Below are 10,712 nucleotides of genomic sequence, written 5' to 3'. Positions count from 1 at the left end.
CATCAGCTAGTCCATTATACGGAGCGTCAGTCTGGGATATCATTCGATATATATACTAAGATTTTCATTGCTCGAGGCAATAGTTATAACTGGCATTTCATAATAACGAGGTGAGGGTACAATGCGCTATACAGATTACGATTGCGTAACTCAAAACTGTTCTCGAACGCCCAAGATATGCCATGACACTTAAGTGGAAGGCATGCAAACATCGTGTATCACCTACTCCGTATGAAATATTACATTCAGTAAAGTTTTATCTTTTGCAAGTCACAATTTGACCTTTCTACTTGATGAGCATAATTTTTTGCTGTCTATTCTAAATACTAATAATATTTTATCAACTAAATGTGCATCCATACCGTAGAACCCGAAACTACAACCCACTCACACCTTTCATGTGTAGGCCGATATTGTGATACTTATTTTCATTCGTGAAGTAGGCCTACTTGACTATGGACCGACACTCTTTGCATATTAGCCTTTTGTATTACTAAGGGACATTCAAAGGCAAATCCCAAACAATCATTGTATAATCGACGGGAGTTATCAGTGTAATGAATCACGAACTGTAGATGATTCAACCGATGGCCAAATTTCAACAATTCAGGATTACTATCATGTTTCTTAGGGACTGTGCGAACGTTCGGTTCACCCTCGTATTTGGTATGCGAATCTGGATAATCAGGGTTATCAAACTGGGGTAAGCGAGACAATCTGTGCGGTGACTCGAGCCACTTCATGTTTCTAGCGCTATGACAATTTTATGCAACAGCGTTTTTAACGTTCATGTGACATACGAGAAAAACTAAAAGCTGACCAAATGCAATGCTTATTAAGGCTTAAACCACCGTGCGTTACATTGTCCTGTAACGTTACTCGCCCCATCTACATTCACTGTGATGAACTTCTGTTTCTCTACTTCCACTGGGATGAGAGTTACTACTTAGCCTAGTGTAGATCTCGGATTAGTTCTACCAAAACCAGTATCATGCGCCACTCGATTAGCGCTTGTTCACGTAGGACGTAGGTGCAATGATGAACAGGCTATAGTTTGTCGGACTGACTCGTATGGTAAAGTCGTACCATACATACAAAAATCGAAAGGGTATTCAGTTAAAAACGTTTCAGAAACTCCGTTTCAGAGACTCGCGTTTACCGGGCTCACATCTTTTTGTTGAAATAGCATAATTCTGCAGTGATCTTAACATCTATGATCTCATTTCCTTGAATTTCAACTTGCTTCACGATGGCTGCAAGAAAGAAAATCCAGCACAAAACATGGTTGAACCTTGTGATGTCATAAATTATACGGATTTTGTTTGAGAATTTTCAATTCGAGTTTGGAATAAGTAAACGACTATTGTTCCGTCACTGCAATGTGTTTGGCCTAGACGTGTATTTCGGTGCTGTGACCTAATTATCCATGTCTTATGACCACCTAAATAACATATTTGGGTCCGTGGTACAAAACAGGTGCCAGACTGCGAACATTTTACAAGCAGCTCTAGTATACCGATGTGGAGGGTAGTGGGCCTGTACCGGCATCGTTATAAAATCCTATGTGACATTTCGTTAAAGTCACGTCGTCGTAAGTGACGTCTTGCACCAAGCGTACTCTGCTCTTCTCCGTTAAAATCTTATGTAACTTCTTATAACATATCATGTTATATAACTTCTCCAACAGAAAGGTTAAATTGCTTTCCATTGTAACTCCTGATATATTTCGGAATAAACACTGCGTAGTCGTATTTTGAAACGTTGCCGATGCCGTGATTTTTCATAGCTACTTAATCCCTCAAGTATATTGTATACATTTATAGATACTTTGGAATTGGCATAGTTGCATGATATGTTCGTGTTGGTGCTCGCATTCCTGTTTACACGAACCAAAACATTGCAAGGTTTCGCAGCGTCCCAAATTGTTACAATGCGGGCGCATCACGGAATATGACATGTATGCCGGTGTACTATCGAAGTGTATGGGGTTGACGTTATCATACGAAACCGTTTCCTCTACGAAATGTCATTCCATTCGTAAAAAGCTAAATTGGAAATGCGAATATTTATTTCCGTTTCATCGTGACAATGCTCCCGTGCTGCGAAAATAACTCTTCATTGTCGCTCATCGTGACTTGACGAAACGTGCTGATTATGGCTATGATCAGTTTGATCGCATGTGGTCTCTTTCTATATTCGACCGCGGCGCAGTCCATTTTTATAACGAGACAAAAAAACGCCTCAGGGTCAGGTTTATATGTAGCTGCTAAATTGTATTCACGAAATGTAAAACAGGATTTTTGATTGAAATCCAAAACCTGATGAGAGAATCAAGTTTGTGAAATTCTTGATTCTCCTTCGAAGCCGTTGAACCTATGATGTAACATATATGTAGGCATCAGCATGATGTGACATCGTTTTAGCACGACAACCACAAACTATTTCCAACATATGTTGTTACGTCCCAATGGTATATTCTATATCTGTGGCTCTCAACCGAGGGTGCGCGAAATCTCAAATTAATTTGGATCATGAATGATAACCTAATTTGTGATTTTATAAGTTCCGGTGAATGGAGGCGCAAGTTTCTACCCAATTACAAGTAGAAATGGTGATTTTGAAGACATGATTTTGTCAGTAGACGAGATTTATTAGCTTCTTATAGTGAAAATCGTGTCGAATCTCGTTTCGATCGACTGGAGTCCCGCTGTAAATTTATGTTAGTAAAAATGTTTATATTTCACACCGATTCTAGCATAATATTCAACATCTGATTTGCCCATCCAGCGAAATACCGAGTCATACATATACCCAATATTATGGTCGATTGTTTCATGTTCATCCACTCCTACGCCGATTGAAAAATACAGGGAGTTTGGAGTTCTATCAGCGCATTTCAGCTTTAGCAACGCGTGTCAGCGGTAGATTGGCTTTTGAAACTCTTTTGAGTTTAGCACGGTGATTCTCAACCTTTTACCCAAGAAAGTTGCCAGTTTATGTCGCACTCTCATCATATTGTACGGGCTACAAACCTACTTCAAGTGGTATTACAAGATGAAGGTATACGAAGTACTCAAGTAGGTACTTTAGAAAAGTATATCTAACCGAGGGTTCACATAATTTAGCAAATGACACCTTTGCGACTATCGTAGAACGACTAATGACACTTCAAATATGGGAGCGATTTTTCACAATATATTCAGGTTCCATGATACCGGCAGAGGTGGTCAGTAAAGAAGTACTTTTACTTTTTCGAAGTACTCAAGTAGTCTCCCTCTTCTTCTGGTACTTAATCAAGTAGATCTGATTTTCGCTGCTTCTACTTCTACTTCTACTTCGTAATATTTTGTGATCTACTTACTTACTTTTCGATATTTTCAGTTTGTCAAGTATAAGTAGTTCAGTCCTCCAATCAGGAAGATAGCCTGAGGAATTTCGGGGCTGTTTTCACGGAGTATCAACACTTAATTTTCATAAAAGTTGAGTAAAGCCCCGAATTTTCGTCGCGCATCCCGCGCAGTGGATCAGAAGTAACCATATAGTATGATTTCACGAAAGTATAGGTGAATATAATTTAGGTAGCGGGTTGGCGTGGTTCCGTTCACACCGCATTGTCGCCCTTCGCCCATATGAAATATTTTATCACAGTACATATGGCTCATCATAACGTTTCAAACTGATGTTTCACAATCTAGCATTTACTTATCATATCGTAATCTAGTAGTCCATGGTGTGTTCTAATCTGGAAAAGTGGACTCTGACTTTTTTTTAGTTTTAGAGCTGTTTTAGCATACCACCTTTGAAACCTTCTGGACTAAGGACATGAAATACATTTTCCGCTTTTAGAAGTAGTATTTACATTTCACTTTCAACTCCCAGTATCATATACTTTGAGTTCTAATTAATATTGTCTGGATAACATACATGTTGAAGTATAAAAGCAAGTGTAGTAACGCCTTTAATTTCCGGAAATAGAGCTACACAATATAGCATTTTTCCGATCCACCATATTATTTATTAACGTTTACTAATCGCGTAAAGTGTTTTCACCGTATCCTGTACAACTTCGACTAAACAACGGGCCTTATAATATGGCGGAGGGTGCCATACCATTATATTTTCTAAAACTTGCTGTTAGAGTAAGCATAGGATTAGTATCGCATTTCCTAATCGATACTATCATTTTCATCCCACGATGCGGATGAATGCTTACGCTGTCGAAAATTTGATACCTCCTGGTATGCATCAATATGAATCAAGCTCGGGACCTTTTGCATAGCTCAATTTGCACCTTTTGACAATCCATGCGAACGAATTACGATCGTTTTCACGACTACTCTCTTAATTGAGTAGATTTACAGTCAGTCAGTCAATTCTACTTCTACTTCAAGTAGTTGTAGCTTGCTTATGGAAGAAGTACTTCTATTCGTACTTGAGTAGATTTTCACGCCGCTACTTCTACTTATACTTGAGTAACTTTCTTGACTACTTTGACCACTTCAGGATACCGGAGGTATTTCGCCCAGTTTATTTTGACGGTTTCCCTCGTGAAAGTGGCACAAATATAACCCTGATCTACTATACAGTGATCAAGGAGGCCAACTTGTCAATATTTGCAAAACTTTCTAGATTTGAACCTGTCAGTCTTGTCAAGTGATTCCGCTTTAAAACTCGTCACAAAGTTGGTAGAGAATTATGTCATTTTCATCAAAAGCCCATTTTTGCAGTAGTTTGCAATAGCTTATTGTTGATATTTGCTCAAGAGGGATGCTTGTTGCAGAAAACTTGAGCTAACTTTAAACTAAAACTCCAGGGTATGCGGGGGCCTTGACGGGAGATAAGCAGTCCGTGAAGACAAAAAGGTTGAAACCCACGAGTTTCATAGACTTTCAGATTGGTTCACAGCAAAATTCCGTTCGTTCGTTGATATGGGGATAATGGGCGGAACATGGACAGGAGCCGGATTGAATTGGATATCCGGCAAGATTTTCTCATTTTTGTCCGGATCCGGAGCATTACGTTTTCTGATACGGCCGGAGTCGGATCGAAGCCGGATCAGTACTTTTTACTAAAAATAGGACAGCCTCACTCTCTTCCACCTTCGATTCAATATTCAAAGTAAAATGTTCGTGGAAATATACCACGAGCTAAGTCCAAATTGGCATAATTGGTTGGGTTCGATCTTTGAGGTTTTAATGTCCTGTTTGCACTGCTTCAATCAATATATTCAATACCATCCTGTGAGTAGATCATTATTATCTGACTTTTTCCGAACGAATCGCGGTCATTTCTGAAATCCGGCCTAGGAGTCGGAACGGAGTCGCACCAGAGTAGGACCGGAGAGTTTGTCGATCCGCTCCGCACTGTGAGTATACGATTACAAAAAGAGCAACTACAATTTATTTTATCGTACCGAAAAAGTATTCGCGATCCCACTCTTTCTTACATCCGATTATCCTCATACGTTACATTGCCAATGTAGCGGTCGCTGCAACGGCTTGTTGCAAGACACGCTGGTATAGTGCTTGATTGGAGTCGACGCTACAGCTTACAGTTCCTGTTGTACGCACTAGTCACTGACTAATGACCGCTCTGAGTATACTCTTGCAATCCTGATCACACACGCAGATCCAAGGAGCTTTCTTTACTAGCACAGAACAGCCAAATAGTAGTAATTAGTGGTCAGAAACTTGTAGATTTACCAGGTTCAAATCATACTGCAACATATTAACGAATATAGAAAGAACAAAGTTAGATGTATCTAATTGTATGTGTACGACTCTGCGACTGACTCGCGAACACGCGCGCTACGGCGCTACACTGGCATTCTCTCAAAGCACGTGGCTTGTGCTTCGCAGACTACTTTATCAATAAGAGATTAAGGTCGTGGGAAATGAGGGAAGATTACTGGCACCCTGCTGGGACGGATCTTACATTCCCCCCTTTAAGGACATTTTTGTGCAACACAAATGTCTTAACAACTATTTTCGTAAACAATGTGGCTCCACGTCGGGGTATCTTTTACAAACATTACATCAAACACAAAAGGAGAAATAGACCCTAACAGGCAACAGGTAACAAACAGAAACAAATGCTAATCATATACAACATATAGTGATTATACAAAACAGACAGGGATAATATGAGACCAAATCACAAATTATAGCCTACTATCATCAATCACCCACAGTTTGATACTCGGACACTTCAATACTATTCGAAACAGCGGGAGCAGAGCACGGATGCAGGCTAGTTAAATGTAACTTTTCACATTTCACACAAACTACGCGTTTAGGACAATTTTTACCATGGTGCGTTCTAGTACATCTTTGCCCACATCCGTAACATAAAAACTTGTCACGCATAAACGATATTCGTTCAGGATACGGTAAATTCTCAAAATCCACACAATCTGGGATATGGTGGTCATTTTTTCCACAAAACATGCAATCATATTCGCCTGACATAACATTAGTTCCAAATGAAACACATGGCCTATCACGGCCATACTTTTGAGCAGATTCCGTGATATTACTATTTCGGTTTTCGTTCAACATTCTGAATTCCGGCATATTTTGAAGCTCTGACTGATCTCTTACAAATGACACGAAATACTCAAAGGGTGGGTAGCAATTTTGATCATTGGTCTCCACTTTGTATTGAAACACTTTAACGCGCCACTTCTCGACCAGTGACGGAGGTAGCTTCTTCACCACATACATATGACTTGACGAGTAATCAAGAATGCCTAACTCTGGCACAAACCTTCTGTTCACAAAAACTTGCTCCAAGAAATCAGAGAATTCTTGCAGCCCAAGTCTATCATTTTCCTTTATATGACGCCAACCTTTCAATTTATCTAGGAAGGCCAGCCCAACAACGACAGGGCTTCCATACCTACTTCGCAAGTCACTTATTGCTTTTCGATAGGATTCCTCAGAACCACGCAGAAAATAACATTTCACAACTTTCAGCGGGCCCGGACCAAGATGTTGTTTCAACAAATTCATCTTTTCATGAACACAATACACTCTATCTTCAACTAACGCTTTAAACGAATTTTCCCATTCTATATAATTAGTTTCATCGCCATCAAAAACCCAAACTTTTATATCAGGTATTCGCGTCAACGGTTTCATGTTGTATTGACGATCAATTGGTATATCGATAGAATTATTAACGGGCATCTTTACAAACGTGTTTCGGCCGGTTTCTTCCGGTTCAACATGTCGGACATTGTTCATTTGCACAGGAGTTTTATCAATAACTGGGCCGTGAGATACGGGTTCACTAGATTTGACATTACATTGCCTTACTTGAGGGCACACATGTGGGTTACTAATAACGAAGTTTTGTACCTTCTCTTCCGAACTCAATACGGGAACCTTGCACCGTATATCTGTATAACTTGGCTCTTCACGTACGACATCTTCATCGTCATCATAACCAAAGAGGTTTTCGTTTTCCTCCCTTTCTATTCGCTCGCAAACTGCGATCACGGCTTCTTTTTCAGCAATTTGACTCTTCAGAGCCAATTGCGACAACTTTGCTTCATCTTCAACTAACTTTTTTTTCATTTCAGCTTCTTGCTCTGAAAATTCCAGTCTTGCTTTCAAAGCGGCTGTTTCTTTTTGGTGATCATGAATTTGCTGTTTGTGACTGGTGCGACTGTTCTGTGTATGACGACTCGATCTCGATCCGGCTCCAGATCTCGCGCGGCTACAGACGGATCCATTTTCGGATGGAAGCATCACGAAATCCGTAACGGCTTGCCGGACTTTTTCAAATTTCATTTCAACCAACCTCATGCTGTTGGCGAATTCCTTGGTTTCCGTATTCTCGGCGTAGTTCGAAATAATCTCTTCAGTAATTCCCTTCAACTCGTTTCGATGGCACACAACTTTTTTCATTTCTTCACGCACTTCCTCCTTATTTGTGGATAGCGCTATGGCAGTCTCAGTTGCATCAAAACATCTTTCAACTTCTCGTTTTGTTTCACGGAACTGACGTTCAAATTCAACCAATTTCTGATCGAATCCATGGAAAGTGCCGTCACTACTGGTTGGAACATCAGAACCCACTGACTTGCTCTCCGCGGGGATCTGGTCCACAATTTCTTTCTTGACACTTCCACGTTCATCTTCAACATTTTCCGAACTTGGTGGAGCTGGGCAGTCAGCACTCGTCCCTGACGTTGCCACAGTTTTACTTTGTACGGCTGAGCAGTCAGCTTTCTCTGGCGTTGCTGCAGCTTCCATTACTTTCAACTTCTCCGACTTTCAACTTTGTAACTGGTAAAGTTTCTGACTGTAGCGGTCGCTGCAACGGCTTGTTGCAAGACACGCTGGTATAGTGCTTGATTGGAGTCGACGCTACAGCTTACAGTTCCTGTTGTACGCACTAGTCACTGACTAATGACCGCTCTGAGTATACTCTTGCAATCCTGATCACACACGCAGATCCAAGGAGCTTTCTTTACTAGCACAGAACAGCCAAATAGTAGTAATTAGTGGTCAGAAACTTGTAGATTTACCAGGTTCAAATCATACTGCAACATATTAACGAATATAGAAAGAACAAAGTTAGATGTATCTAATTGTATGTGTACGACTCTGCGACTGACTCGCGAACACGCGCGCTACGGCGCTACACTGGCATTCTCTCAAAGCACGTGGCTTGTGCTTCGCAGACTACTTTATCAATAAGAGATTAAGGTCGTGGGAAATGAGGCAAGATTACTGGCACCCTGCTGGGACGGATCTTACAGCCAAACCATGCAATTAATCACCAACAGTGCAACTTGATCACACAAACATGTGTCCGGAATTCAGGAGTTTGGCCAACGAATATGGTCAACTGCTCCAATGAGAGAAGTTTATAAACTGCTACAACTTACCTAACGGATGGTTTGTTGTATGAATGAATCATGAAGTCAGGCACAAAGGTGACAGTGAAAAAAGACTTACTATAGATTCCACTAAAAAGATTCCACCAATATTTGACCAGTGCGGCTTAGAGACTGATTCCTGCTTACTTAGGGTTACCATACGTCCTCCTATAGGTGGATTTGTCCTCCTTTCAGGGGTTTTTGAAAATGTCCTCCGTTTTGGGAATTTGTCATCCTTTACAGCAGGGGTTCTCAACCTGGGGGGCACGCCCCCCTCGGGGGCGCAGGAGGCTCTCAGGGGGGCACGAGAAATTTTTGTCAATTTTGTCAATGTCTATATAAATTGTGACTAAAAATGTGTTTCAACACCATTCTGAAGATACGATTTTTGAAGATTAAACTTAATTCGTATTCTAGAAAGCTTGACAAATTCAAACTCCAGCAGTCGCGCTCAACGGAGTATAGGCTGACTTCAACTTCATTTGAGCAAATTTTTGATATTCTTTGAAGATTTAGATAAATTCCTATACGTGCAAGTCATTCATTACTTTATAGCTTTGGCAGTAACCTAAATCTCTGTGCGCTAGGTAGCTGTTGTTGATAGCTGGCGAACTGCACTGCCTAACACAGACTTAGATGCAATATAGGTTGCCCGGTTTCGCCCTCAATTTGGCTATAAATCAACACAATTTAATTTATTTCCAAAACTGATCAAATTTAGCATGGCAGGACAGAACGACGCCGCGCTCTCTGTAGTCACTACCAGCATCAGGATTAGTCTCAGTGCAACCTACCTTGAAATTAATTGGTGTCCTTTTCAATGTTTTTTTGTTATTTTCAAACAAGTTTGAGGAAGTTTGTCAGCAATGTAAAAGACAAAACAACTCTAATGCGGATTCAAAATTGGCGTAAGATATACCTTATGTATACTATTATACCAGGGTGGGCAGCCCGCATGCGGCCGTAGAAGGGAATTTGTGCGGCCGTCGACGCCTAATTCAATTAGTATATGTGTTGGCAGCCGTAGACATGCAAATTACAATTACGAATTCACTCCCGAATTTTCGAGAGATTTTATTTAAGCTTGAAATTTTCTTCGCGCTCCGCGCAATTCAACAAGACTTCATTTTTCGATTTTAATTCAGTAGCGCCCTTCTAATTGGAGCAGGAATGGGAATCCTCAAGAAATAACAATTCATTCACGGCTCTGAAAAATTTTAGCGCTCCGCGCGACAATATGCACTCCCAGCAATTATTCATAACATTGCCACTCCCGATTTCGGTGCGTACAATAGGCCGTAGTGAAAAGTAGAATAGTCCGAAGTTCAGCGAGAATGGATATGGACAGTTTACCATCGGTATTTCGCGTCCAGATCGTTCATTGCGGCTATGCCCTGGAATGCGGCCTTAGGCTACATAAGTAATCCAAATGCGGCTATGATTAACAGGAAGGTTGCCCACCTCTGTATTAGATGATGTGCACTTTTTGACATGACGATAAATGGAAGGGGGGTCAGGGGGCGCGATTTTTTTGGCCATCGCCAAGGGGGGCGCGTGTCAAAAAAGGTTGAGAACCGCTGCTTTACAGCTTTTAGAGCTAAGAAATGGGCATAAATGACGCTAAATAGGAAATTCGCGATTCCAACGAAAGTGACGACCTTTTTTTCTTAGTCAACTAACCACAAAGTCGGGAAAAATTTACCATTTTTTCCAAATTTGAATCCACAATTCTAAATCTGGAAATTTTGAAAAAGTCTCCTTCTTTTCCCGATTCCAAAATATTGTAACCCTATCTTATTGGAACTCGTTACGAGAGCAGCGAGAC

This window comes from Botryllus schlosseri, chromosome 6, assembly GCF_051294905.1.
Source record: "Botryllus schlosseri isolate E-star chromosome 6, Bs_hap1, whole genome shotgun sequence".
NCBI lineage: Eukaryota > Metazoa > Chordata > Ascidiacea > Stolidobranchia > Styelidae > Botryllus > Botryllus schlosseri.
This window is presented reverse-complemented; position numbering follows the sequence as displayed.